The 19062-nt window shown below is 44.1% G+C and overlaps 3 long non-coding RNA genes and 1 pseudogene across 3 annotated transcripts; 1 reads left to right on the top strand and 3 right to left on the bottom strand.

Annotated features, from left to right (window-relative positions):
• On the bottom strand, positions 555–2892 carry LOC110431834. The gene is made up of 2 exons (XR_002449296.1): positions 1626–2892; positions 555–1523 (listed from the first exon to the last, which is right to left on the bottom strand). It is a non-coding gene; the product is annotated as an uncharacterized LOC110431834 (long non-coding RNA).
• On the bottom strand, positions 3743–5499 carry LOC8055626 (annotated as a pseudogene).
• Positions 5828–6443, bottom strand: LOC110433380. Its single transcript, XR_002450801.1, has 2 exons — positions 6326–6443; positions 5828–6226 (listed from the first exon to the last, which is right to left on the bottom strand). It is a non-coding gene; the product is annotated as an uncharacterized LOC110433380 (long non-coding RNA).
• LOC110431727 lies at positions 6935–7885 on the top strand. The gene is made up of 2 exons (XR_002449168.1): positions 6935–7470; positions 7606–7885. It is a non-coding gene; the product is annotated as an uncharacterized LOC110431727 (long non-coding RNA).

Here is a 19062-nt window from a genome sequence, read left to right as displayed (position 1 = left end):
AAAAAAATTTGGAAGTAAACAAGGCCTCGATCGATCCGCGGATCTCGATGGACGGAGGTGGAGTGGGCAACGTGATTGATGCCTTGAAGTTCATCACATCTATAGTAGCGTCTCCGTCTAGTCATCGAGATACGCGAAAAGAAAAGCAAGCAGAGCACACAAGGGACGCAGGTTCCTGCAGTGCAGGATTCGCTTCCCGGCCCTGCACTGCACCGTCCCGGCGAGCCAGCAGGACGCCCGGTGAAAGGAAGGAGGAAGGGAGCATTGGATTGGGCCATTGAAAGGCGATAATCCTACTCCTCCAGTGGTGGAATGGCTTTATTTTTGTGCCGGCACCACACCACACCACACCAGGTGGCACTGGCAGTGCAGGAACAGCGCCGGCTCGGCGCAACGTGCGCTGATGGCTCGTGGCGTGGGCACTGCATCCTGTACTGTATCGTATCAATTGCCTTGCCTCTGTCGCTGTCGGCAGAGCTTCGTTCATGCCCAACTGAAACTACGCATGGAGATGGAGGGTGACATGGTAATCTTTTTCAGCCATAGGAATGGAATTTTCTTGGGCTGAATGGATGACCTCGCAAGCTAACCACCCACCGCCCCAAAAACTCGATTCGGATGCGTTCCTACTTTGTACCCTGAGCGCGTGAGGCCCCCCCAAGGTGGCTGGCTGGTGAAGCAAGGGCAGCGTTGCTACTACATATTCATATTCGAAGCGGCTGAGAGCTGAGAGACCACAGACGAGCAGTGCCGATCAGATCCATGGCATCAGGCGCCAGCTCGTTCGCATTTCCCAAACGACGAGAGTGTGTCCGGCTGAGAGGCCAGCAGCGGGCTGCATCATCATCATGGTCGTGAAAGCGAAGCAAAACCCAAGGCAGCAGCAGGGGCAGGGCAGGTGGTGGTGGTGTGTTGTGTTGTGTTGTGCCCCCAGCGGCCCAAGCCTCTGCCTCGGGCACCGCCCATTGCTCCTCCACTTTGCCTGAAACCGACCCTTTTTCTTTCATTACTTCCTGCAGTTCCTTTTGTGTGGCTGCACAAACATAATTACTGTACGCTCGGCTTGATCTGTCAGCGTCTCAATTTGGAGAGACTGGAGCTGGGCCTGGGTTTGTCACCAATAATAATACTACCAAGTTTGGGGGTGTAGTATAATCACAGTTGCATCTTATCAAAGCACACAAGGCCAGAAGCCAAGCCAGTGCTGCGTGCATCTCAAAGCACACAAGCCCATACAGTAGTATATGCCAGTTGGTAGCAGCGGTTCAGGGGCCAGTGGACCGACTGTCCACGCTGGAGCGGGACGCAGCAGCATCCGGAGCAGAGCACTCGTGAAGAGAGATCGCATCTGATCTGATCATGCAGTATATATGACCGGCAACAACGCCGACCGTTGTTTTCTTTTCCCGAATCCTCAAGGCACCGCCACCACGCAGCACCACCACTAGCCTCTGTCCCTCCTCGATCACCTCAGCTCGCCTCGGCTCGCTTTCCGTCGTCAGTGATCTCCTCGCTCGCTGTCGCTGCAGCGATAGAACCAGTAGTTTTCCAAGATGCACTGACGGACAGCAGGAGCAGCAGAGAAGAAAGGGCAAGAAGGAACAGGGTACTATTCGGATGCAGACTTGCAGTCGCAGCAGCCCATGAGCACTGCACTCTGCACGCTCCACCTCTGAGGCTCTGAATGGTGTCGCCATTGCGGAGCCCAACGCCGCCATGACAGCGATGAGTGATCCACGCCCCAGCCCCGCATTGATTAGGGCATGTACAACGCGCACAGACTAGTGGTTGTCTCTAAACGTCTCAAATCTATCATACAGACGAGTATAAAGACAGATCATACAACCCATAGATGGTCTCATAGTCTATAAGCTGTTTAATGCTTTACATATAGCTAAGATCAACTGTAAAATAAATTTTTGTATGTCATTGTGTGGCTATTTGAACAAAATGTATCAATCATAAATAAGAGTAATATGATTACAATATTTTTTAGAGACCATGGACATAAATCATATATTGTTTATACGTGCAACATGTTTTTGAAAACCATCGGCTGGATGGAGAAGGGGAGCAGTTTGTAACTAGCAAAGATTTATTCACATTCATAATCATAAAGTAAAGCTCTTTTCTCATTCCAACGTGCACACTAGTGTCACAAAAATAGCTACAAGGGCAGCAGTAATCTAGCGCTCGATTCAAACATTCAGAACAATAGCTAGAAGGGGAGCAGTATATATATATGATAAACGACACATTTAGAAAAATCACAGTGCTCACAGACTTGCTCTAACTGAAGATTCAGAAAATTGGCTAGTAGCTATCAGAAATCCGAAACTGATAGCTGCCTCCGCTGGACCTGATGTTTCGATAGATTCAGAAATCGATCTAAAACTGAATCTGAAACTAATGGTCGTGTCGGTAGATTCAGAAACCTAAAAATGATAGCAATCCAGGTATCACGCGTGCATCTCTGTCAAAGTTGGGAAAGCTTGCCTCTGGTGGATGCACCGCTGGAGGATGGCGCCATCGCTGCGCCATTAACAAGAACACTGGTGATTGCGCGGGTCGTGGCCAATGCTGACCTGCCACCACGAGTGAGGGAGCGGGCCGTCGGCGCCGAGCCACCACCACGACTGAGGGAGCGAGCCATCGGCGCCGAACAGCCAGCGTGACCGAGGGGGAAGCAAGGACGCCGGCGGGCAGATATGTAGGTGCAGATGCATTTGGCGCGCAGGATCCCAGTTTGTCGTCGAGTCACGGAGACAAAATCCTACAACGCTGCTGTGGCGTCTATTCCGCCTCGAAGCACGGGACATGGTCGTCGTCTCGCGAGGCGACGGAGCACCCGTCTCTCCACGGAGCCGAGGACTTCTCTGAAAAAAAGACGTCTCCGAGATGGGGTAAAGACGGGCGTTGTACGTGCCCTGAAGAAACGATTTGTTTCGAGCGGGATGGGGGCGCACATATACGGGCGGGTCGAATCGAGGTGGCATGTTTCAGGAGAGTCGTACGGACATGATGAGATGCACATGCGGACAGGACAGCCTGCGAAGCCACATGCACAGGATACCGTTCGTCGGAATCCTATCCCGTCGGACATGCGAGCGCCAGCACATCCCATTTACTATTGAGGAAAGAAAAGAAAAGAAAAATGATCGCAAGGGCAGAGACATGAAATGGACGTGTGAAACCAAAGTCGATCCTAAAATAGACACTTCATATTTAGGCCTAGTTTAGATCAAATTTTTTTTGGATTTTGACACTGTAGCACTTTCGTTTTTATTTAACAAACGTTGTCCAATTATGAATTAACTAGGCTTAAAAGATTCATCTCGTGATTTACAGGTAAACTGTGCAATTAGTTATCTTTTTAATCTATATTTAATGTTTCATGCATGTGCTGCAAGATTCGATGTGATGGGAAATCTTGTAAAATTTTAGGTTTTTGAGCGCATCTAAACAAGGCCTTATTGAACACGTCGTAAATTTTGCATTAGATAATTAGACCTAGAACGAGAGGGACAGCTGGTCGGAGCTGTACCGTGCATTTTACGCGTTCGGAGATGGAAGTTCATTTTTCTCAAGAGCAAACAAGACTCATATAAATAGGAGATAATTACCTACGTAATATTACGTGTCAACTTATTAGAGTAATATTACTTCAAATATACAACAGACAAACAAAACTCTATCTTTTATTTTTTTTTGCCAGGAGTAAAATAGTTATTTTATTCTTGACTTAATGCTGTGAAGTGCCAAAGATAGATGGAAGGCCATAGAAGAAAGAGAATTTCATTTTAAGGCCATATAGGTATGTTTGAAAAAAGGATCATACAAGAAAGAGGTATTTTTTTGGGCCTTTTCCCTGTGTGCCATTATAAAAGATGCTCAATTTCCCTGTGCCATTAAAAAGTTCGCTCGTCCCTGTGTGACCAGACACTAATTTCTTTTACCCTGTGTGCCATTCCGTTGCCTTTTGCCTCTAATGGTGGATAACGGCTGAACCATTTGACACTGATGCCCATAGGAAATGAAATTGCTTGACTTCCTCTGTGCCATCTCACGGACAGCAGCTGGCCAAGCGTTTTGGCGGGAAAAGACAGTGGTGTTCCTGATGATCTTCACTGCTTCATTGCCGTTTCTGATGTCACTCATTAAAGCAATTTGATGCAGCAGTTTTGCAAAATTTTTCAGATTCTCCGTCACATCGAATCTTTAGACGTATGCATGGAATATTATATATAGATAAAAATAAAAACTAGTTAGTCCATAATTAGACAATATTTGTCAAATACAAACGAAAGTGCTACTATTCCTATTTTGCAAAATTTTTTGGAAGTAAACAAGGCCTAAAAGCAACAATCCAATGAGTACTGGAATATCAATCATTACATGAACATTTATATTGGTCTAATGCACTTATATGCTTCCTTAATCTGGACATTGCTCAGTAAAGAGTATCAAATAGTTTGGCACAATTACCTTAACCTTTAGATCCAGCACAAAATATTTGAAAGTTAAAGAAACAACACAAACATTGGTAATAATCCACAAGGCAAATGCACCCCCTTCAAATTTGTTCCAGCTCCGCCACTGCTTCCCCACAAACCAAATGGTGCAAGATCACAGTAGCAGGTTCTGAATTTCACATCGATATTGAACTTCAGATAAATATCTTGCTTAAACGAAATCAATGGCATATCTCTCGAAGCACAATAATAACCACTAGTTTCCATCTCACCATACTGTTCGTCCCAGGGGATCGTCCATGACACAAACTAGCTAATTAACTACGAATCGAATTCACAGAGACATCGCTTTGGCATCACGACTTATACAGAGGATAAAGAGAGATCCAAACCTTATCCTTCTCCTTGGAGAGAAGCACGAGCAGGTCCCGTTCCCTCCTATCCCGCCGACGGGCGTATAGAAGCGCCCCCACCACAGCAGCTGCCGCCGCAGCCGACCACACGGCGGGCCTCACCGCTGGGCACCCACACGCGCCGTGCACGAGCACCCGCTCCTGGACGGTCCCAACCCCGGTCGCCCAAGCGCGCCTCGCCGCCAAGCGGCACCTCTCCCACCCCCATCCCCACAGCCACTCATCGTCCCCCACACCCTCCTCCTCCTCTTCCGCTTCCTTCCCAGCGGCGGCACCTCGTCGGGCTCGCCGTCCAGGCCCAGCCCTTCGTGCAGCCGCGGCGGGAAGATGGCGCAGTCATCAAGCTCGCTGTCCACGTGGGGGGCAGTGGGAGTGACGACCTCCCAGGCATCGGTAGCGGGGGCGTGTGGCGACGAGGAGCCCATGGAGGTGAGGGAGGAGGACGAGAGGGAGAGGGTCAGCGTCTTGGGCTTGAGGAGGAGGTGCGGGTTCGTGGAGGGCAGGAGGAGCGGGTGTAGCGCGGAGTACGGCGAGGCCGGGGCCGACGCCGACGCCGCCGAGATCGGTGGGGACTGCGGGTCCAGCGGCACCGGCGCTAGCCCCTGGTGGTCCATGGCTGCGAGCGAGGAGAGAGTGGAAGGCGTGACTGGGAGACTGGGGGCGGCGGCGGTCAGCATTGGTCGACCAGACATGAAAGGACAGTGTGGTCTTTTTCTCAGCCCGGTCCCACACGTCAGAGCACCCAAACGGCTAAAAACAAACAAAAAGGTAACGGAATGGCACACAGGGCAAAAGAAATTAGTGTCTGGTCACACAGGGACGAGTGAACTTTTTAATAGCATAGAGAAATTGAGCATCTTTTATAATGGCACACAGGAAAAAGGCCCATTTTTTTTTCCAGAGCCATAGATGTAAACAAAACCATAAATAGTGACCAATGCATGAAAAAAATAAACTAGAGAAGAGACAAATTCATGACACTTGAGAATCCAAAAGTATAACACAAATTATAAAGATGGAAGAACAGTCGCCACGTGCTATAGATCTTGCTTATTAGTGTAATAATCATTCACGTTGATCACAATACCAATTGCATGCAATGGCCGATTCAAGGGGTAGACTATGCCGGGCACTTGGGATTGCAATTAGGGCACGACGCCCTGCAGTCACTCTCTGTCTTGTAGCACAAGTCTGTCGGCAAGCAACAATAGCAATCTTGTGGTGGCTTCGTATAACAGTACCTCTTTAGGCAAAATATCACAGTCACCTTGTTGTCATCTACAGTTGTAGCATTACTCCTTATCCTTGCAGTTCTGACCTCGTGCTGGTGAGGACGACCGACTGTATGTGAAAGATTTGTTCATCGGCCCATAGTTTATTATACACACAGATGCATAGACAGTTAAAGATAAAAATAAGAGATAGTAAGATGTAACTTACACAGTACCGGCGACGACGCAGTGAGGAAGAACAAGATGGTCATCATGCACCCCAAACGTCCACACCTGCCATTCCTATTGTGTCAATGATATACACGAGCCAGACTGCAAGGGGAGCACTAATTGATGGTAGCACAGAAATGGCCCCTATTGTGTTAGCTTATATACACAACATGCACATTCTTCTCTGAACCTGGACGGAGGAACCTAGACGGAATCTCACCCAGACACATACATGATACTTTGAATCGGTTCCTTTTAGCCTTCACCTAGATACATGCAACATTTAACCCCCAGATACATCTCTACTATAATGGAACACTTAAATTATACTTAGTCCACCCAGTAAAATATCCCCCGCTGAGAACCTCCAACCATTGTGTACCCAAAAAAGTGCACACAAGAATTCGTCTCCATTAAAATCAAAGGCTAATAAAACACATCCATCAAAATCAATGGCCATGATTGGATGTGGGAAGCCAGGCTTCTCACCCATCACACTCCGCCTCGTCACGTGAGGAAAAGCGCAGCTCTCACTCACCTGACGACCACGGTTCGATTCCTGGCGTCCATTTTTTTCTGAAAAAATAACAACACTAGGCTAGGGGAGAGGGACCGATGACACGTGCGGCTTCTTCCCCGTCGCCCGTGACCTCTCGGTAGTCAAGAGCCGCACCTCGCGACTAGGCTGGCAGCGGCGGACGCCTCCCTCACTGGCCGGCACTTCTATTCTACTCTGGCCAGCACCGCGCCCCACTCTCGGTCCTCGGCGAGGGCCTCCGTCTTCTTCTCCCAATCGGCGGTCGGCTAGGGTTTCGGCCGGCTGCGGCCGCGTTCGGCATAGGCTCCCCCGTTGGCCGTGCCTCCCCCTCCCATGCTGCGCCCGACCCCTGTCTCCCTCCATGAACAACGCCTTCCTCTCCTGCTCCCAGTCCACCCGGTGGCAAGGGTTCCTTCCGTTGGCCGAAATCACCGTTGGTTCATGTGCTTCATCTGAGTTCCTTCCTTGATTGTTTTTGCCTGGAGGAGATGGGGAAGAGGGTGGCGAGGACGGTGTGGGTGCAGAACATCTCAAATCTGCAACTAAGAGGGAGGTGCGCAAGTTCTTCTCCTTTTCCAGCAAAATCAAGGACGTCCAATTAGATTGTGAGCGCCTCTTGATTTCTTTCAGTCTACCTCTTGGTTTTTTATGTTTTATATTTATCTATAGTTATGTTTGCCCCCTTTTTGGCTTATGTTTTGAACTGTATCGTGATTTTGGCCTCTGGTTTGTGGTTGCAGGTGATACAGTGGCATCAGGGAGGAATGCCTACGTCACATTTAAAGATCCAATGCTCTCGAGATTGCGCTTCTCTTGTCGGTATGGAATTGTGCATCAACTGGTTTGACGTGATGAGGGGATTTTTTTTCTGTTTATATTGTTCTGGCATTTGTAGAATTCATATTCTATTCTAGATGTGTTGTGTGGACGACTATTATTATGTAAACTAGGTATATACACCTGTTATGCTTGGGGTCATGCAGCATGCTGGTGCCACTATAATTAAGCCAAGATTTTTGTCGGTTGCATCAATCATAGGAGCTAGGGAAGGAGAGAAAAACCTAGGTGTTTTGGTTTGCATGGTGAATATAGAAATACAAAAAAAAATCAAAAAATATTAATATGATTCAATTTGGCCTTGAGCCCCCATACTTTTGACAACTATGGTATTTTCAATTTTCTAATTTGTTTGAAGCCAAATTAAAAGCGTGTTACTTACCGGAATTACATTGCAGATGCTATGTTTGACTGACATAATAAATCTCATAGGACTAAACATTTGTGTATTGAGAATAGGCATTTGGAACTCACATAACAAATCTCACTAAGATTGTAAGAAAGAAAAAGGACTAGGCATTTGGAACTCACATAACAAATCTCACTAAGATTGTAAGAAAGAAAAAGGACTACCTGATGGATGTCCTGGACAGCAAGAAGTCACTGAATCGCTTGTTCTCAAGAAGGCCAACTACGACAACTCCGTCTTCGCACTGGACAAAATAGATCTTCTCTTACAAGTGAGGGGCATTCCCTTTGTAGTTTTAGCTGTACTTGGCTACTTGCTACTACTTTTGCATCTCCTAAATTTATTTTTTCTATACCTTACTAGAGGTAAAGACACACACAAGAGTCTTTGTTGTTCATGTAGTTGGGTAAATGCTACACCTATTTCTTTTTTATATACAAATCATCTTGTAACTAATCAGGAAGTGCAAATGATGGGCAATATGCAGCTGCTTCGCTGGGCTCAAACTAAGATCCTTCAGCAACAAGGAGGATCAGATTACCTGTAACTGTAAGCAGATCATCTCTGCCTAATGTGTCACCCGGTGTCAACAAAACAATTAGCTCTTCATCCATCAGGAACAAGAAACAGGTGTAGTCATTACCGTTTCTTCCAGAAATAAATAATTGTGATCTTCTACCCTAATTTTTCTAATGTGCTTATTCTTCTTGGTTGGGAGAATATCTCTGCTCAACTTCTATGCAAACATACGTACTACCGTAAGACCAGGCACCCTTCCAAAGTGAGCAGTCTCCAGCAGGCGCCAAACTTAATGCATTTGACTAGGGGCTATTTTGGATATCCAACCCGAGCTCTGAAATCTACTTATTTATAGTATGCGAGATATGACTTTATTATTATGTATGAGTGTATTCCGCATTATATGAATGGTTGTATACAATTGCTTGAGACTAAAAACTATGAAAAATAATATATCTTCGTTTGGTTGAAAATGGTTGTTTTCAAGTGCATCTCTAGAATGAAACCGTGGCGTTAGCAGGGGCACTATACTAGTATAAATAGGTTCCCTACGGTGCCAATGAAATCTATAACAATTAATTCCTTTATTGCCATCCAAAATTATAGTTTCCCCTCACTGCCATCCATTATATTTTTATCCATTTATTGCCATTTCCTTCAAATTCAGAGGTAGTGCTGTTAGATGGCTTATAAAAAGACAATCCTACTCCTAGAAATTTTCTATGAATGTCGGGTACCACAAGTAGGGGTAACCAAAGCTAGAGCTAAAACCCCTTACTCCCTCGACAATAGGCTGAGGTGACTAACAGCCATTCTCCGTCGCACACGAGGCCAGACTCACTACTACAGAATGAGGCATTGGTCGATGCCCAAAATCGCCAAAAACCTCGGCCTTTTTGCAGCCCGGGGTTAAAGGCCCCTTTAACACAGGTTCGTAACAAGAACCAGTGCTAAAGGGTCCTGTCCAACGGCTACTGACAGGTGCTGTCAGGGCAGGAACCCTTTAGCACCGGTTCGTGTTACCAACCGGTGCTAAAGGGTCTTCTTTAACACCGGCCAGTGCCACGGGCCGAGGCAAAGCCTTTAGCACCGGACGTTGTCAGTGCTAAAGGGGGAAGCAAGGACGCCGACAGGCAGATATGTAGGTGCAGATGCATTTGGCGCGCAGGATCTCAGTACGTTGTCGAGTTACGGAGACGAAAGTCTACAACGGTGCTGTGGCGTCTATTCCGCCTCGGAGCACGGGACATGGCCGTCGTCTCGCGAGGCGACGGAGCACCCGTCTCTTCACGGAGCCGAGGACTTTTCTGAAAAAATACGTCTCCGAGACGGGGTAAAGACGGGCGTTGTACGTGCCCTTATTCGCCCGTCCGTCCGCCCACCACCTCTCCGCAGCCGCGGCAGCGTCATGCTGCCGTGCCGCCTGCCGGTGCCGTCGCAGTCGCGTTTGCCTTTTTTTTTTCTCTCTCCAGAGGACACCGATCGTTTCGCGCCTTTGGTTCCTTTTCCTTCATTTTTAGTTCCATCCACCATAAAGCCTTTGCCATAATAATCTTGCAGTTGGCACGGTTTTGCAGGGGGAAAAAAAACAGGGCAAGTCGTCGTCTACGGCATGGTCACTCATAAGTCACAACAATGCAAAGACAACACATAACGTGACGTCTTGTGGACCTGACTGATACTTGGTGAGGAAAGAAACATTAATCAGCGAACGCTAGCTCATCTATCTACGTACGAGTACTACCCTTTAGCAGGAGCAGCAGAGAGCACGGCAGGTCGTCGCGGCCGATGCAACTGCCACCAATTGATACTGGTGTAACGTGGTCCATCAGAAATGGGTTGGATGTCACCAGCGACCTGTGCAACTCATTAACCAACCACACCTTACTGAACAACAAATAATATTCCTTTACTTGATTGATGATGATGATGAACTTACTGCTGCAAAGCCTATATGGTTGTGGTAGGACTTAGGAGTCGTACACACACTCGTCGTAGTTCCATTCCTTGAGCATGGCACAGAGGCACAACCGGTTCAGCTCAACTGCACGCTCCAATCTTCTAGATCAGACCTCACAATCACAGGGGTGACTTCACCTGCCTGCAAAAAAGAAAGAAAAGAAAGGATCTCGGAAAGGATGTGCAGGGTATGGCCGTATGGGTGTTCTTTTCCAAATGAATGAATGAATGTTTTCAGGAAAAAAAAAATAGAGGCATATATAATTGATTATTACCTCATCATATCATTGTTTGAGTGATACAGGTAACAAACTGTACTAGGTATAGAGCTGGCCTTGTCGATAGAATTAAGAAAAGCATCAGGTAAAACAAGGTTGGGTGGATGTGCGCCTGAAGATCACGACCAAGCTAGAAGCGCCAACAAGTAGTGACGGGTTTAGAGCAACAATGAGTGTTGGAGAATCAAAGTGAGACATGACAAGATAAAAAAAAAGGTGAGACATGACAGGCACATGCATATCCATGCAAGAGAGAACCAAAGCAAATAGCAGTGCTCAGCAAAGCTGGGACTGGGATCAGCCTAGCTTTATTTATTTTTATTAGAACAATCCTGTCCACCGTGCCATTGCTTGAGGCTTTTAACCTTTGGTGGTAAAAATGAAAGTGAATTTATATATATACCAGCACCAAAATCAACAAGCTAGGTGGCCTAGCTAGCTATCAAAACTTAGCACTACTAAAATGTTAGAGTTCTTCTGGTGTTTTAAATTAGTAGTTAGCACTAGAAAATCCTCCCTAAGATATATTTAGTAGAAAAAGTTTGTATTAAAATTTGAATACTAAAATACTAAAAAAAACTCATGTCACTAGAAGAAAATGAAAATTCTGGTTGCAAAGACGTCTGACGTGTCGAACACCGAGCATTTTGAATTTTCACCTGCAGTGGAATGCCACGCCTCGCCGAGCGATGTGCTGATATTCTCCGATTCCGTCTACGAGTGGTAACATCATGCTTTTCCGTGGTGATAACAGCTAGATTTATAAACAAATTTGCTCAGTTGGCGAAATGAAAAATTTTCAGACACTGTAGCATTTTCGTTTGTTTGTGGCAAATATTGTCCAATTATGGACTAACTAGGCTCAAAAGATTCATCTCACGATTTACAAGCAAACTGTGTAATTAATTTTTGTTTTTTACTATATTTAATACTTTATGCATGTGCCGCAAGATTCGATATGATGAGAAATTTTGAAAAGTTTTTTATTTTTGGGGCGAACTAAACAAGACCTTAGCAAAGGATACATATTCCTGTAGGCGATGATGGATGACATCATGCATGTTTCCAAACAATCCGCTTCATCCAAATTATAAATCATTTGAAGAATCTTGGATAGGTAAAAGATTTTAAGTTTGACCAATTTTATATGATAAGATAATAATATTTTTGATGCCAATTAAGTATCATTACATTCTTCGTTAATTATATTTTTATAGTAATATTTATTTGATATCAATTTTGTGTAATTTTCTCTATAATTTTGGTCGAATTTAATATGCTTTGACTCTTCAAGATTCTTGTAATGAAATTTAAAATGAAGGGGGTAGCAAAGATCATCAGAACTCTCACACGAGAAGGACCCAATTAGAGCATGTACATCGACATGTTGCTCTTGGTTAGATTGCAAATCTAGGGCTTCACCTTTGGAAATACGAGATCAGAGGGTCACATGCAAGGTTTGAATAATTTTAGGGTAAATGGAGGTAAGAAAGTAAAGACAAATAGATTGGATTTGATTAGGTGTGTTTCAATCGGCCTCAAGGAGATCTATACCCTAAATCTTTCGGATTCATCATCTAATAAAAACCAAACCATTCGGATTGGGAAACTCCTTAGTTTCATGGAGTTAGCACTTCTAGTTACCATAAATTACTCATTCGGGCTTCAAAATCCACGTAAACATGTCATCATTTATTATGTTCGACTAGTCATCAATGTATCACATACAGTGGATCAGGGGTAGTGCATTGGGCACAAATTTATACTGATTCATATACCCTACGTCAAGTATAGATTAGGATCCTTTTGGCTTGTCCATCATGCATTGGGGGTCGATTTGTGAGTACGTGATTATAACTATGTCTTTATGGGTTAAGGATCTATTCGTGATTAGCAATCAGGGGCATAGTTCAGTGGTGGTTACATAGAGTCTTGATGAATTTACAGGTAGAATTTCTAGTAAGTTATAACACCATGTATATCTTGTTTATGTTTTGTCCGTCAACTAAATGAGGTATCTCTAAGATTTTTGTCATAATTGAAGTCTAAATGCGAGTACTTTTCTCATTTGAGTGCTTTTTCTATAGTCGTATTCTATCGAGTTCATGAGAGGCGTGAGCAGACCTGGTGGCCCTAGTCCTAGAACCGCTGAGTGATTCGAAGAATCGGTTGGAGGGATACATTTGATGTTATTGCCTTTTTTTTGTCCGTGAGCACGTGACAAGCGCACCCGGTTGGTGTAATTTGGAAACTCAGATGAAGCCTAACGACGATGTGCTCGAGTGGTCGTGGCTAGCAACGTTGCCACGGTGACAGCGTGGCTGACTCGGGCGAGTTGCTCTAGTGGTCGTGGCCATCAATATTGTTGGAGGCGCTCGAGTCAGCCCTGAGGTGGTGTGACTGATTTAGGGGAACCCGATGACAACGTACCCAAGAAGTTGTTGGTTGCAGACATTCCCGGAGGTGGCAAGACCGACTTGAGGGAATCCTATGTGGCATGCCTGAGTAGTCATGATGGGAGACGTTGTCGAATATAGTGTAACCAACTTGGGGGAATCCAAAGTAATGCCAAGTTTGACACAATTCCAGTTCTGAGATTCACCTAATCTTAGTCGATCCAAACATGCAGAATGATAGGTGGAATATTTTGTTTTATCTATACCCCAACTAACAACTAGTCCACTAATTGGTTATGAGACTAATAGGTGTCCCTAGAGCTTCTAGAGGGGGGGGGCATCCAAAAGACTACTCGACTAAATATTAGTTGGCTAAGCTTTAGGTGACTAATGTTTAGTTTGAACTAACAAGTAATCTTAGACAATACAATACGTTCTTAAGACTAATTTTAGAAAACAACTTAACCAAACAATGGCCTCTTTTGGCTTACTCTAGCACCAAACTATATTTATATACATATACTAAAATCAAGAAGTCTTGAGTTTTTCCTATTTAGAATAGAAAGAAGACAACTTAACCAAAAAACTCATCGTATCTAAAGCTTTAGATCTATAAATTTGTAGAGCTAGATAGAATCAGCTTCAAAAGATTTCGGAAGTATGAATACTTAGAACTCTACCAAAATGGATCTACTACAAAGTTTTTTTAGATAATAGGAATTGATGTTTCAACTCCAACCTTATCCAAGACAAAAGCATCAGTCCAAATTATTACAAAGAGATAACCACGGCCGCAAAACTCACCCGCAATAGCTCTAGAAACATGAAAAAAAGTTCACACTCTTTATCAATACTGAAGAAACGACCATCCATGGGAGGCAAAAACTTGCGTAGCTAGTAGCTATTGCCTACTAGTGTTGACAAGACAAATCTATAGATCTTGCGGATCCTCATATCGCTGCAATAGTGCCTAGAGCTGTAACCAATACTTGGGGATAAAACTTTTTCCATTTGAAATCTGTAGGTTACGACATGCCTTTAACTCTGCAGCTCGGCCTTTTCAATGAATCTTGGTCAACTTTTGCTGGACTCCTCTTGCTAAGGCCTTATTTACTTCTAAAAAAATTTGCAAAAGTTTTCAGATTCCTGTCATATTGAATCTTGCGGCACATGCATTGAACATTAAATATAGATAAAAAATAACTAATTGCACAATTTATCTGTAATTTGTGAGACGAATCTTTTGAGCCTAGTTAGTCTATGATTAGATAATATTTGTCAAATATAAATGAAAGTGTTACGGATCCATTTTGCAATTTTTTTTAAACTAAACCAAGCCTAAAACGCAAAGGGGTGATAGGTGTTGAAACATTGATCAAGTAATGATTTTTTAGTAGAGTTAGGACTTTTCAATTTTATGTTCCCATCACCACGCTAGTCTATAGGAAGTCCCATCTGGACAAGGGTAGCACCACTTAATCATTGGTGCTACCCCTATCAATGCCTATTAATATGGTCTTTTCATTTATGTCCTCATTTATTTCTCTTTTCCTTTATCTTCTTTTGGGTTAGGTCATCCGCAATGGTTATCAAATAGCTAGCTAGAAGGAATTCTATTGGCTCTCAATAGCGCTTTACAAATAGCTAGCGAGATGATGTATAAAAATAATAAAAAAGTAGCACTCTCATTGGCTATCGAGGAGAGAGATCAAATAGCTAGCGACTTCCTAATAGCTAGCGACTCATAAATAGCTAATCTAGCCCAATCTTCTAGAAATAACTCTCTCACAATACTCTCCACAATAGCTAGTGACTTTCTAATAGCTAGCGACTTCTTAAGCTAGCTATTTGCAAATTGCCATTGAGAACCAATAACATTCTTCCTAGAGATCAAATAGCTAGCGATTTGAACACCATTGCGGATGCCCTTATTGTCCATATTAGGCAATGCATGATCAACATCGTAACCATGTGTTTTCCAGCAGTGCTACTTTCATTCTAGAAATACCATGTCTTAAGGAGTAATAAACTTCTTGTCTACCTGCTGGGTTGACCAAAAATAGAGCCCACAACCAAAATACTCCCTCCATCCATAAAAGAATTAATTCCTGTAATCCATTCCAATCAAACTTCTTTTAAGTTTAACTAACTCTATAGAAAAAAGTAACAATATCTATGACATAAAATGTGTATCTTATGAAAATATATTCTATGATAAATCTAATGATACCAATTTGATATCATACTCCCTCTATCTCTGAAAGCGTTAACTTCTATAATTCGTGTCAGTCAATCTTTTTTAACTTTACGTTTTTTCTATAAATTTGGTTAAAATTTTAAAAATTTGACTTAGGACAACTCTAGAAGTTGCAGCTTTCAGGGACAGAGAGAGTAAATCTTAGCATTTTTTCTAGAAATTTAGTCAAAATTTAAAAATTTGATTTAGAGTAACTCTAGAGATTGATTTTTTCATAGACTGAGAAAGTAATAAGAATTAAGAAAAAACTCCCAACTCCGATCCACCCATGGAATTGCACCCACACTTTAGACAATGCATACCTCACGTCCTCACCACATGTTTATCTGCATACTCAGTTCCCATCTCTGCCACAATACATTTTGTTTTCATAATGGAGTCGGGAATAGAAACCTATAAGAAAACCAACAGATCTTTTAAGGCCTTGTTTAGTTCGCAAAAATTTTCAAGATTCTCTATCACATCGAATCTTTGGTCGCATATATGGAGCATTAAATATAGATAAAAATAAAAACTAATTACATAGTTTATCTGTAATTTGTGAGATAAATCTTTTGAGTCTAGTTACACCTTGATTGGATAATGTTTATCAAATAAAAACGAAAGTGCTACAGTAGCCAAAACCTAAAATTTTTGCGAACTAAACAAGGCCTAAGCTTGAACTTTGATAAACGAACTTACTTTCCAGGCTATGGTGTCCTACTTCGATTGAATCGGTGACATGGTTAGCTGTAGGCTGTAGCTGCAGCAATAAGACCACGACTGGGCCTGTCCATTCTCGATAGTCTGCACCCTCATTGTCCATTGGGCCAGATTGCCAGCACCCTCATTGTCCGTCCGTTGGGCCAGTTTTTGACAGCTTATTATCGAAGATAAACTAGAAGCCCAGATGTAGAACTAGTACACGTATAGATAAGGGCCGTAGCCCGTAGAGCGCAGTGCGCCGAGAATTTCTTTTCGCGTGAGTTAGTAGTAAATATACTCCATTCGTTAATTAAAGAAGAAGGAAAGCGCTTTCGGGTCGATTAAAAGTGACGTGGAGAGAGAAAAGAATCAGAGAATCGTTGCATCGTCGACAAATTAAAAAGGCAGGCTCAGGCTCGTAAAAGACTGCAGGCCGGGCGGCCGGCCACTTGCCGTGGCTTCTGCGAGCGAATCCTGAAGACGAAAAAGAAAACAGGCACAGGCGGCCAGGGACACCCGTTTCAGCTTTCAGCTCCCCGCCCGGGCTAATCATCATTCATTTGTACGGTGCCGCGCTCGCTTGCCGTCTGCACTGCGGCTGCACGCCGGAGTGTCAAAGAAGCAATAGTCAATAGTCATCGTCGTCATCTTCTCTTCTTCCTCTTCCGCTGCTGCTGCGAAGAGTGTGGAGACTGGAGATTGGAGATTGGAGAACCCGGACCATCCGCCAACAGTTCTCTTGCCGTCGTCAAAGCTAGCTGCAGCTCGTTCTGCACTGCAGCCGTGCGAATCTGCAACGCTACGGGCTTGCGAAGCTAGGTTGTGGCCGGTGGTCAGTGCAAAGATGTTTGACGTGAAGTTTTTATTCGATTGAGATTTCTGATCGATCTCGCTAGCTAGCTCTTTTCCCCCGGCCCCGTTCAATCAAGTGCTCTCCAAAAACAGCTAAACAGAATGCAGTGCTCCGCCGGTGTGGTGTCACTCGATCGTTTGCATAATTCCATTGCATTGTACAGTTTGTACAGTGCACAATCACACTTGTCATTCGTGGTGCTCTCTCCCATGCCCAGCATCTCCTACTGCTTGCTTCCTACTCCAACTAGAGTTGGTTGGACAGCATCTACACGTGGAATGGCTACCTTGGCTAACTGGTCGACGCCAAATCTAGCAAGCCTTTTTCATCAGATACAGATACGACAGCTGCATGGCGCAGAGTCAGCAAATCAGAGCGCCTCGGTTCCAGAAGACCAGGACGACCTGCATCACTGCATCTCATGGCAGTATGCCATATGTTCAGTGTCACCGTGTCATTGATTCTTTTAAAATAGTAATATGTATACACACTAGTACTCCATATTGTTTTTTTAGCATCACAATCACCCATGATCACGATATGATTTCAGTTCCATCTTTCTTTTCTGAAACCATAGTATAAACGCTGCATGGATCAAAGACCATGAGGCGCGTACGCATTGCATGATTGAGTATGAGAAGGACAAGAGTTAGTCAGCAGTGAAGTAATTCACCCGAAGATTCAGGCGGCCTGTTACGGGAGTAGTAGTAGCACCAAGGAACAGTATCTAGCTGTCCATGTCGCGTCATCTCTGAATCTCTTTTTCTCACTATGCTCTTTTTATTTTACGATGTCCGATCGCCAGCCCAGCCTGTGGATGAAATAAAGGTCAACTTGTTTTTTTTTTCTTTTTGGAAAGGGGCTGGGGGAATTGATTTACAGGCAAACAAAACAAGGTATCCATTCCAAAGATTACTAGCAGGAAACGCTGGGCCAAATGCCCAATCACAGCACAGAATAAGCATTTGGTAGAGTAGCCTAGTTAGATTAGCAATAACAAAGCATCTCTTGATCTCTATATGGATGGCTAGCCGAAATGTTTGACTTCTCAATCACTGATTCTTCTGCTGCTGCAATGCTCCATGTGCAACGTACATCAGTACACGATTTTCTGTTCCTCGGTTCTAGAACCTGTAAAACCTGTCATTTCTCGCGCCATTACCGTCTGAAACCATCATCACTGCAGCAAAGACCAGAGGCACGCGATCCATGATTGAACGAAAGAAAAGAAACACGCTGGATTCAGAGGAAGAAAAAAAGGACGCGGCGTAGTAACACCGATCAACGAACAGAGTCGAGCTGTCCACGTCGCGTCATGCTCATGCCTGATTGCCTGAATCGATCTGGCGTTTCCATGTTGTTGTCGGATCCCCAGCCGATCGACAAAATTTAGGACGGACTGAAGATCATCTGCATGGTAGCCATCGAATCTAGTACAAGAACAGAGTGAAGCATGTGCCTGCCTACCCTATTCCCTCCGTCCAACTGCATGATAGTATGGCGAAAGTTGGGTTGCGGTGTACGTGTAGCACCATGGCTTTAGTAAACACAGAGGATCCGATTCCTCTTGATCCATGTATGTTCAGGTTCGGTAGAGGCGTCATGATTTTGCTTCGCTAACAGTTTATGCAGCAAATGCTATTCCTCGACCGGTAGCTGCTCAGGACAAAAGCAGTGTCGTCCGTCGGTTTCTTTCTCCTCGCATCTGCTTAAAGGATGGATAGCTTGACAGTGATGTGAGAGATGAGAATGGGAGCAACTTAGAAAACGGAACACATTATTACTGCTATAGTATGCATTTGCATTGGGGGAGTAAAATATAATGGCTATATATATATATATATATCATTCACGGAATCAGGAGAGGATTAAAGCGCAAGCAACCTTAATCAAAGAAATGTGTAGTAATCCTCATGATGCGCAGGCATTATATATCGCGAATCAAATCAGGCGAGATCGATGTTTGTTAGAGCATGCTTTTCGGTAAGATCTTTTACTTTTTGTT

This window comes from Sorghum bicolor, chromosome 1 (genome assembly GCF_000003195.3).
Source record: "Sorghum bicolor cultivar BTx623 chromosome 1, Sorghum_bicolor_NCBIv3, whole genome shotgun sequence".
NCBI classification, from domain to species: Eukaryota; Viridiplantae; Streptophyta; class Magnoliopsida; order Poales; family Poaceae; genus Sorghum; species Sorghum bicolor.
Note: the sequence above shows the minus strand (reverse complement) of the source record. Positions and strands in the feature narration are given on the sequence as shown.